Source organism: Pyrus communis, chromosome 13, assembly GCF_041283825.1.
Source record: "Pyrus communis isolate YQ-2024b chromosome 13, ASM4128382v1, whole genome shotgun sequence".
NCBI lineage: Eukaryota > Viridiplantae > Streptophyta > Magnoliopsida > Rosales > Rosaceae > Pyrus > Pyrus communis.
In genome coordinates this window covers 10747824-10756171 of record NC_142577.1, presented here as the reverse complement: position 1 = coordinate 10756171, position 8348 = coordinate 10747824, and the positions used below count along the sequence as shown (strand labels likewise).

The following is an 8348-nucleotide window of genomic DNA, read 5'->3' as shown; positions in this document are numbered from 1 at the left end:
ATTCGCTTGAATAAGATTTGGAACAAACTTCCTAAGTCATATTCATATGCTTTGGCCAAAGACTCTCGAATCATATCTTAGAGTATTCTCCTTCCACCATGGAAGGTTAGAGATCCCTTGTTGTGCATTCATATGCCTACATGACTAGATAGCTTGACCCCAACCATGCCGTGGACACTCCAAAGGAATGCCATTTGACACGATCAAAGATCAAGTACCTAACCATTAGACATCTATGATGCCTCAGGTCAAAGGACTACTTTGCATATTGTAACCATCGAGTTCTCACATGACATGTATGTTTGAACTCTCTTTTGATCATAGTTCAGTGTACTCGATTACTCTTTCGAGCACCTATGTGTTTGTCTTAGTGTCCAACACTAAATGACTTGAGACTTGTCATATCCATACTTGAGTCGACATAACACATACTAACCTTAGCGGATTGTCAATGCCCAATTGACAACCCTATGGCTAGGAACATTTTAGGAATGAACATAAGAGAAAGGTCTCGAAAATCTAACTTACTTAGATCACTTATCTCTTAGATCAAATACATTCCTTGGATTCCCTTATTGCTTAAACACAAGATACAATAAATAGTGATTAACAATAAGCTTTGCCCTCCATTAAACATATAAAAGTTTAATACATTAAGTATTCCAAAAAGCTATTACATCAAATGAGTGGCTTTGTGGGCATACTTCCAACAATCTCCCACTTGCACTCAAAGCCATCCTTCCATGTATCTAATACCCATCTTTTCCATATGGCGGTCAAGTTGGATTTGAGACATTGGCTTTGTTAGTGGATCTGCTACGTTATCGGCTGAAGCAACTTTGAGGATGTTGACTTTCCCCTCGGCAGCATATCTTCTAATGATATTAAAGCGCCTATCAAAATGCTTGTTCTTTTGATGTGCCCTGGGTTCCTTGGCTTGAGCTATCGCCCCACTATTATCACAGTACAAAGTTACTGGTGATGTAATGGTTGGAACCACTCCAAGTTCAGTGATGAACTTCTTCATCCAGAACGCTTCTTTGCCGGCTTCAGCTGCAGCGACATATTCAGCCTCTGTCGTGGAATCAGCAATTACACTTTGTTTCTTGCTTTTCCAGCTGACAGCCCCACCATTCAGAGTGAATACATATCTGGAGTTGGAACTTCTATCATCGACGTCAGATTGGAAATCTGCGTCTGTATAGCCTTCCACTCGCAACTCTGTCGCTCCTCCATAAACGAGGAACATGTCCTTAGTTCTTCTTAAGTACTTAAGGACCGACTTGACAGCTGCCCAGTGTTCTGATCCTGGGTTAGATTGATATCGACTAGTAATGCTCACAGCATATGCGATATCAGGCCTTGTGCATATCATGGCATACATGAGACTTCCTATGGCGGAAGCATAAGGAATAGTATTCATTTGCCGTATCTCTTCAGGAGTCTTAGGTCCCATGGACTTAGAAAGGTGAATTCCATGTCTCACAGGAAGAAAACCTTTCTTAGATTGTTCCATCTGGAACCTACTTAGCACCTTATCAATGTACATAGATTGGGATAATGCAATTAGTCTTCTGGTTCTATCACGATAGAGCTTTATCTCAAGTACATAAGATGCATCTCCTAGATCTTTCATGTGGAAGGTTTTGGACAACCACACTTTTACAGAAGAAAGTACTGCAGTGTCATTCCCGAATAGTAATATGTCATCTACATATAACACTAGAAATACCACTGCATCCCCTACGACCTTTTGATAAACACAATTGTCGTCTTCGTTTTGAGTAAAATCAAACGATTTGATTTCAGTATGAAAACGAATGTTCCAGCTCCTTGAGGCTTGCTTAAGTCCATAAATGGACCTCAGAAGCTTGCATACCTTAGTCTTTGCAGACTTGGACACGAAACCTTCGGGTTGAGCCATATAAAGCTCTTCCTCTAGGTAGCCGTTCAGAAAGGCCGTCTTCACGTCCATTTGCCAGATTTCATAATCATGGTACGCAGCTATAGCAAGCAAAATCCGAATGGACTTAATCATGGCTACAGGAGAGAAAGTTTCTTCATAGTCAATCCCTTCTCGTTGCCTGTAACCCTTGAATTCTTTGAACCTTTCAAAGGATTCTGACTTGTACTTTATAAGATACACATAGCCAAACCGAGAGTGATCGTCGGTGAATGTGATATAGTAGGAGAAACCTCCTCTCGACGTAGTAGACATCGGTCCACATACGTCAGTGTGGATTAACCCTAGAATTTCAGTGGCACGCTCTTCTTTCCTAGTGAATGGAGATTTGGTCATCTTCCCTTTCAAACAGCATTCACAAGTACCCATCTGGTCATTACCTAATGGGCGGACATATCCGTCTTTCGACATCTTGCGAATCTTTTCAAGGTTCACATGTCCAAGTTTAAGATGCCACATCCTTTCTTGGTTAACTTCTTCTCTAGCCCTTTAGGGTTTTGAGGTATTCCCGCTTTCAATACAGTGGATCCCACTATTCGTCTCTAGGTGAAAAAATCCCTCTATCATATTACCATGAGAGATAATACGACCGTTCAAGTATAAAGTGCAACTCATTTTGTCAAACAATACTGAGTGCCCATCTCGTAAAAGCTTAGAGATAGAAATCAAATTCTTTATACATGAAGGAGAATATAAACAATTTTTAAGTTCCAGGACTTCCCCAGAGGGTAGGTTAAGCATGTAGGTGCCTATTGCATTTGCAAAGATTTTAGCGCCGTTCCCAACTCGCACAACCATCTCCCCATTGCGCAGTGTCTTGCTCCCTGCTAGTCCCTGTATCGTATTACAGATATGTTGACTAGCACCTGAATCAAATATCCAGGAATTAGAGCTCACTGTAAAAGCACTCTCTATGACAGAAATAGTCTCTTCAAAAGTTCGTGTCATAAGGCTCGCAATGCGCACCCTGTATTTCTTCTTCCAACGTCCATCCTTTCCACAATTAAAACATGTTCCTTTGGATTTTTTTGCCTTCTTCTTATTTAACCTTTTCCTTGTGTTTTCATTCTCACTCCCACTGTCCCTTTTGAAACCTTTTTCAAATTTACAGCACATGTCAATCATCTCGTTAAAAGTATGATCGAATCTATTCACTTTATAGTTTACAATAAACTTAGTGAAATCATCCGAGAGAGATGAAAGGAAAAAATCTTGGGCCATTTTCCCATCGATGGAAGTTCCTAAACTTTCAAGATCTTGAAAGATCCTTTCCATCTTTTGTCCATGTTTATGGACCGATGCCCCTTTTGCCATTTTGGCATTTAATAGATTACAAACATTTGAGAATCGTACTTTACTAGTCTCATTGTCATGCATCTTATGCAAACTTTCAACCATGGCACATGAAGTGTCCATGTGCTTATGTAGCTTCATAAGCTCCTCACTAAGTGAAGTGAGGATTAAGCATTTGGCTTGTAAGTCATCCTCATAGCGTCTTGCATAATCATGACACTCTTCCTTCGAAGCTAGTTTCTTAGGAGGTACATGAGGAGGGGATTGCTTAAGCACATACAATATGTCTTTCACCTTTGAGACATTCTCAATGTGGCGATACCAAGCAAGGAAACGTTGGCCCCTAAGGCCCCTTTTGTCAAGTATAATGGTGGGTATAATTTTAGGCATGTCGTTCACTACATAACATAACAGAAATCGTATTAGATTGTTGGTAAACTACTTGATTGGGTCTTGAATCTTTTTGGCAAATTCCATATCCCTCAATAGAATCCGAGAGTTATATTGAACTCTTAGCGGGGTATGGGAGACTCACCATTACCAAGCCCACCTTACGATGATACGATGTTGGTTAGCAAAAATAATGATGAGAGAATAACGCTTTACTCATTTACAACGTTTGTAATTACCCATCTTGTTTGGCCTCTAGAGAATGTTGCCTCACGATGATACGATGTTGGCACTATTGCACTTAGTTAAGTTATTCCCACCATGCTTAGTACGTGTAGGGGTTCAAGAATAACCTCACGATGATACGATGTTGGCTATCCTCGTTGCCTACCTCACCACATCATGTATGTACATATGGACTCCTCCTGAATGTAAGCACATACTTTGAACTTCCCCATGATAGGGTGAAGCCGGTGTAGGAGTCACAAACGATTGGAGTCCACCACGGTGGAAGGCCTACGAAGAGATGTTCAAAGCATCTCTCGCTTATCAACTTAATATCCATTTTATTTGAGGGAGTAGTGTTGGGCTACATCAAAAACATTTTAATCATATTAAAAGAACATGGGCCTATCACAACTATTGGTCCAAGTTAATATGAATTAGTAGCATATAATAATCCCACTGTTTCGTTGAAACAAGCGAGACTATATGGAACTACTAACGAACGCATTGCATCCTCATATGGACTATATAGTCGTTTTAGGTTTTAGGATGATTATGAACCGATTGATTTGATCCAACACGAGCCTTGTGTTGGACCTTGGGTTTTAGGTAGATAGTTTGTTGATTTTAGTTACGCGTTTAATCTAATTAAACCGTTATTTCCTATTGGGCGTTGGACCCAACTATTCCAATTTGCATACAATTAAACAAATAGGAATACATGAAATAAAGAGAAGGGCTTATGCCCTTTTACAACACATTGGAGGACTTATGCCCTTTACAACAAACTTAAATTAATCAAATTGCATTCAAATCTATACTACTAAACCCAAACATTCATAACGTTAAGCGGCCAATCACATAGCTCAATTATCGAGGCATTTGGTTCATAATCACCCTTTTCTTAAACAATCAAATTAACTAAGAAAGCAACTTTAAACAATTGGTTTTTGGATCCATAGAATTGATTTAAATGGAACTAAATATAATGAAAATCCAATTCTCATTAAAGAGACAAAACAATTTTTGTTCTCATTTTATTTGGGCCATTTTGCAAAAAACACAAACTTTTGGGCCAAAATACAAATACACAAAAGTATCAAAACTTTATATAATTGCACAAAATGAAATGAAAATCAAGTTGCACGCTTTATCTGAAAAACTGAGATTTCGGCTTTTTCACCCACGCTTGTCGGCAAAAGTGTGTAGCTGGGATAATGACCTCCACGCGTTTTCAACTTTGTCAGAGATCTTTTGACAAAGTTGCACGCTTTATCTGAAAAGCCGAGATTGTGTCTGAAGAGTTGGCGAACTTTACGCAGGAAAATCCGGCTTTGAAGAGTGGTGTCTCTTCAATTTTGAATCGGTGGTTGTGTCGCCTCTCCTTTTATAGGGGTATCGATCACCTCTAACATGCACACTTTGAAGATTGCCCATTCGTGAAAATCGTCTCCGGCCCTTTGAGATTTTACTTTATCCAACCCTTCTCTGTTAACATCTTTGAAAATGGCTAACCCATCTAACATTTGCTTAGATTTGAGTCTCAGCAGTGATCCAGTTGCGCCGCGTCAGGGTAATGTATGGTGCCCGTCTTTCTTATCTTCTAATGGCCCTCTTACAGGTGAAGACTCCGTGATGACGGATGCAACATCAGCTACGATAGTAGCTAGGAACCTCCTCACTCCTAAAGATAGTAGGCTGCTTTCAGGACGGTTCGATGAGTTGGCCGTTCAAGAGTCCCTAGCTCTCAGTGTTCAGTGTGCGGGCTCTGTGTCCAACATGGGCCAACGCCTACTTGCTCGATCCCGTCAAGTTGAATCATTGATGGCAGAGGTGGAAAATCTTAAGCAAGAGATCAAACAGCTTAAGCACGAGAATAGAAGTTTGCACGTGCTTGCAAATAATTATTCGACGAGCATGAAGAGGAAGCTTGATCAGCTGCAAGAATCTGAAGGTCGAATTCAAAGTGACCGTCAAAGGCTTGCGGCTTTCTTCCAGAGGCACCTTTTTCCTGCGTCATCTAGCGTTCCACCAAGTATTGAGGCCTCGCATGATCTATCTTCGATGCCTTCCGCTCCGATGCCTCCCGCTCCTAGAGTTTTGCCACGTAGTGGGGCTTCACGTAAACAACCTTTGTGAAGGCTCCATCTTCTCTTTGTTTTTTTTTTTTTTTTTTCAAATCAATGTAATTTCTCGGAGATCAATGAACATGCTTTGTTTTATTCAGTGTATTGGGTTGCCTCCCAAGTAGCGCTTTCTTTTACGTCTTGCAGCTGGACGAAGAACCCAATCACTCCAGATTGGAGCCCACGGCTTCCAAGGGTATGTCATCCACGGCATGCTCCACAAAGGTGTCATAATAGGGCTTCAAATGATGCCTGTTCACCTTGAATTCGTGTCCCGTTTTCAAGGTTTGGATTTGGACTGCACCATGAACAAAAACATTAGTAATAACAAATGGTCCAATCCACTTAGAACGTAACTTACTGGGAAACAAACGTAAACGGGAATTGAACAATAGCACTTTCTGCCCAATTGAGAATGATTTCCCACGGATCATGTTGTCATGGAAAGCTTTGGTCTTTTGCTTGTAAATGCTTGCATTATCGTACGCCTCGTGCCTTATCTCATCAAGCTCATTTAATTGCAATCTCCTTTGACTTCCCGCTTCATCGAGGTTCATGTTAAACTTCTTGATGGCCCAAAGTGCTTTGCGCTCCAATTCAACGGGAAGATGGCACGCCTTGCCATAGACAAGTCAAAAGGGGGACATCCCAATGGGGGTTTTGTACGCCGTACGATACGCCCAAAGTGCATCATCTAACCGTAAGCTCCAATCCTTCCTTGTTGGCCCAACGGTCTTCTCAAGTATTTGCTTGATCTCTCGGTTGGAAACCTCGGCTTGGCCATTCGTTTGAGGATGGTAAGGTGTAGAAACCTTATGGGTGACATGGTATTTCCTCAATAATGCTTCAATGGTCCGATTGCAAAAGTGTGACCCTCCATCACTAATGATCACTCGTGGCATTCCAAACCTTGCAAAAATTTTAGTTCTAATAAAATCTGCAACCACTTTAGAATCATTAGTCCGGGTGGCCTTGGCTTCCACCCATTTTGACACATAATTAACCGCAAGCAAAATATACATGAAACCATACGATGAAGGGAAATGACCCATAAAATCAATACCCCAAACATCAAAAATTTCAACATTTAGGATAGAAACCTGCGGCATTTGGCCCCTTGCACTAATTCCACCCATTCGTTGGCATTTATCACATGTTAAGCAAAAAGTTTTAGCATCTTTAAAAATACTAGGCCAATAGAATCCACTTTGTAACACCTTGAGGGCTGTGCGTTGTGTGCCAAAGTGCCCTCCACATGTATATGTGTGACAAAAACTCAAAATTGAATAACATTCAGAATCGTGCACACAACGACGTATAATCTGATCGGGGCAAAATTTCCATAAGTACGGATCATCCCACACATAAAACCGTGCATCATGCCTAAGTTTATCACATTGGTGCCTAGTGAACTCACTTGGAATACGTTTTGACACCAAAAAATTAACAATATCGGCATACCAAGGTGCACTAACCTTAATGGACAGCAATTGTTCATCGGGGAATGTCTCGGCAATGGGTAGGGCCTCTTCATTGTGCACCATTCGGCTTAGGTGGTCAGCCACCACGTTTTCACTTCCCTTCTTGTCCCGAATCTCTATGTCGAACTCTTGAAGTAGCAACATCCATCGAATTAGCCGTGGCTTGGCCTCCTTTTTAGTGAGCAAGTACTTCAGAGCTGCATGATCAGTGAAAACAATTACTTTAGTACCAATTAGATATGATCGAAATTTATCTAAAGCAAAGACAACGGCAAGAAGTTCTTTTTCTGTAGTGGAGTAGTTCAATTGTGCATCGCTCAATGTCCGTGAGGCGTAGTAGATGACATGCGGCCTCTTGTCCTTTCTTTGTCCTAAAACAGCTCCTAAAGCATAGTCAGACGCATCACACATGAGCTCGAAAGGTAGACTCCAATCCGGTGGAACAATGATGGGTGCCGTGGTCAACAACTCCTTAAGTTGGTTGAATGATGCCATGCACTCCTTGGTGAATTCAAACGTCACGTCTTTTTGTAGGAGACGGCAAAGAGGTTGTGCAACCTTCGAGAAATCCTTGATAAACCTACGATAGAATCCTGCATGGCCAAGAAAAGAACGAACCTCTCTAACCGAAGTTGGAGAGGGTAAGTGACGTACAAGATCTATTTTCGATTTATCAGCCTCAATACCGTTTTTAGAGACTATATGACCTAAAACTATGCCTTGTTTAACCATGAAATGGCATTTTTCCCAATTAAGAACAAGGTTAGTTTTAACGTAGCGTTTTAAGATTAAACTAAGATTATGCAAGCAACCATCAAAAGAATCACCAAACACGCTAAAATCATCCATAAACACTTCAATGATTTTCTC

The 8348-nt window shown here is 40.9% G+C and overlaps 1 pseudogene; it reads right to left on the bottom strand.

Moving 5' to 3' along the window:
- Positions 1 to 727: 727 nt before the first annotated feature.
- On the bottom strand, positions 728 to 1456 carry LOC148691746 (secreted RxLR effector protein 161 pseudogene; annotated as a pseudogene).
- Positions 1457 to 8348: the final 6892 nt, after the last annotated feature.